This window comes from Otolemur garnettii, unplaced genomic scaffold, assembly GCF_000181295.1.
Source record: "Otolemur garnettii isolate 467f Iridium unplaced genomic scaffold, OtoGar3 scaffold00127, whole genome shotgun sequence".
In the NCBI taxonomy this organism is placed as follows: domain Eukaryota; kingdom Metazoa; phylum Chordata; class Mammalia; order Primates; family Galagidae; genus Otolemur; species Otolemur garnettii.
This window is the reverse complement of record NW_003852522.1, coordinates 138,222-140,889: the sequence shown is the minus strand read 5'-3', so window position 1 is coordinate 140,889 and position 2,668 is coordinate 138,222.

Below are 2,668 nucleotides of genomic sequence, written 5' to 3'. Positions count from 1 at the left end.
CCACAGGCACCCGCCACAATGCCTGGCTATTTTTTGGTTGCAGCCGTTATTGTTGTTTGGCGGGCCCAGGCTGGATTTGAACCCGCCACCTTAGGTGTATGTGGCTGGCGCCTTAGCCACTTGAGCCACAGGCGCCGAGCCTACTGGACAGGTCTTAACAAGACCAAATAAGTAAATGTGTTGACGTTTGAGGATTATTTACTTTCAAAGCTTATTGTTGTAAATAAATTAAAAAATTGCAATTTATGCTATTAGTCAAAGACTGAGGGCACTCTGTGCAACCAGCAAAATATTAATAACTATAAATTTAAATATGTAAAATAAAAATATATTAGACATATAACTGCTTTAAAATAAAAAAGAATTATATAACTTTGTAACCTGTGAAAAGAAATCTGTTTAAGTTACTCTATAGTAAGTAATAACATGGGTAATATTTACTTTTACTGTAAGAATAAAAAGTAACAAATGGAAACTAGAGGGCAGAACAGCTCTTCTGGGGAGATATCCTCGATGTTCTCCGGAATCACTGGTTTTTCTGTAAACAAAAGTGAAAAAATTTTTTTTTTTTTGAGACAGAATCTCACTATGTCACCCTCAGTAGAGTGCCAGAGTGTTACAGCTCACAGCAACCTCAAACTCTTAGGTTTAAGTGATTCTCTTGCCTCAGCCTCCCAAGTAGGGAGGCGCCCACCACAATACCTGGCTATTTTTAGTGACAGGGTCTTGCTGTGGCTCAGGCTGGTCTTGAACCTGTGAACTCAGGCAATCTACCCACCTCGGCCTCCCAGAGTGCTAGGATTATAGGTGTGAACCACCGCGCCTGGCCTTGCAACATATTTCGGCAAAGGGACCATTGGCTGGGCAGATTGATGAGCATAGACTCACCCAGGGCCCTGCTGATCCACCTAGACAGGTGTGGGGGGAATGTGCCTCTCTGCTGCTCCTTGCTGGAATACTTTCTTCCAGAGATGGCTAACATGATGTCCTCCTGCTTTTGCCATCACCTCACATTTATAAGGAGATCCTTTTCACTTTTATTCAAGTGTGTACGGAGGTTAGAGCCCTCATCTAGTTATGCACAGGGGTTAGAGCCCCTGTTTAGTTGCCTGCTGTATTTTCCACAGTGCCCAACCTTAGGGGCTCAGTTATCAGTTCCAGAAAATAGTCCTTATCTAATTAGTCATTTTATAAGTACCCACCTATGACTAAAAAAAAAAAAAAAGATAAAGATTTACTATAACATGGCCTAGCCTTTATACAATCTTAAAAATGAATCCTTAAATTACTATACTGTTCAACAATGAAAACTTTTTTGTTAAAGATCAGAAAACTGAAACAAGATCCCCCTACGTTCAAACTTTTATTTCTGTTTATGTACACATGTAGTATCTGCCTGTTTCTATATCTAATATTTGTCTCTACTTATATGTGTATACATCTGGAAAAAAGCCCATCAGAATAAATCCTGCTTGATTAGACCACTTATAAATATTACTCTCTGCCTAAAAAAATTTAACATTCTGCAGTCACACTGTTTAGACTATATGTATTTTAGACTCTAAAACAAGATAGCCTTTAAGTGGTTCCTTAAATTGTTGTACTATTTTACAGCTTAAATTATTTTGTCAACAGTTAATAAAATAAAATTCCATATGTACAGGTTTTTATATCTTTACATAATACAGATACAAAAAAATCTTCTAATAGTTCAAAAAACAAACAAAAAAATCAGCCACTAGGTTCTTCCAAAGGAAGATGTGGTTCTTGTTTCCTAAAGCAGAAAGCAACTTCATTATTCCCACCATTGTCCCTTCACATCCCTTCTCTCAATTGGCTCATTTATATGGTCCAGACTGAACTCTGGAACAAGGAACTCCCCGAACACAGAGATGTTTGTACTGTTTCTATTGAATTTTTAGTTTGAAAAGGTTAATAAAAAAGTTTTTGATGGGCTTTCTGCAACAATAAAAGGCACATAATATCTCCAGTACTGAAACAAACAAACAAACAAACAACAACAAAAGAAGGGAAACTGTAGATTTTTCGTCCCTTCTCTGTTAATTAGCTTACCTGACAGCAGCAGACAGACTGCTAAGGCAACACTGGGAGGAGGAGACAGCAGAGGGTCGACATTCTCTGTTGCTGGTGCGGCAGCACCATAGGGTCACCATGTTTCAGATCAAGTTCAACATCCTGGGCTCAAGCCATCCTCTTGCTTGAATTACCGCCCTATTTAGAGCCCCTTCTCCTGCAAAAAGAAAATTCTTTTTCTGGTGAAGGAGAGAGATAGGGTGTTAATTGCCGGAGAAGAGGAGGTTAAAGGAGGCTTTGGGGGTAGAAGGGACCTGAACACGCTTCCCTCTTTCTCTTCCCCAGACACCGGCAATCCCCATAGTAGACCTCTCAGTCTCCCTTCACGGTTTTCCTCTTTTGGCATTTCGCTCTGTGCTTTGAGATATTTCTTCCACATGGTCTTTTATTTTATTTTATTATTATTATTTTTTATTGAATGGTAACTATGTACATTAATGCACTTCTGGGGTACAGTGTGGGGTTTTCACATGCAATCCGAACTACTTCCATCAAACTGGTCAACACAGCCTTCATGTCATTTTCTCAGTTATTGTTTTAAAACGTTCACATTCTACTCTTAGAAAGATTCACT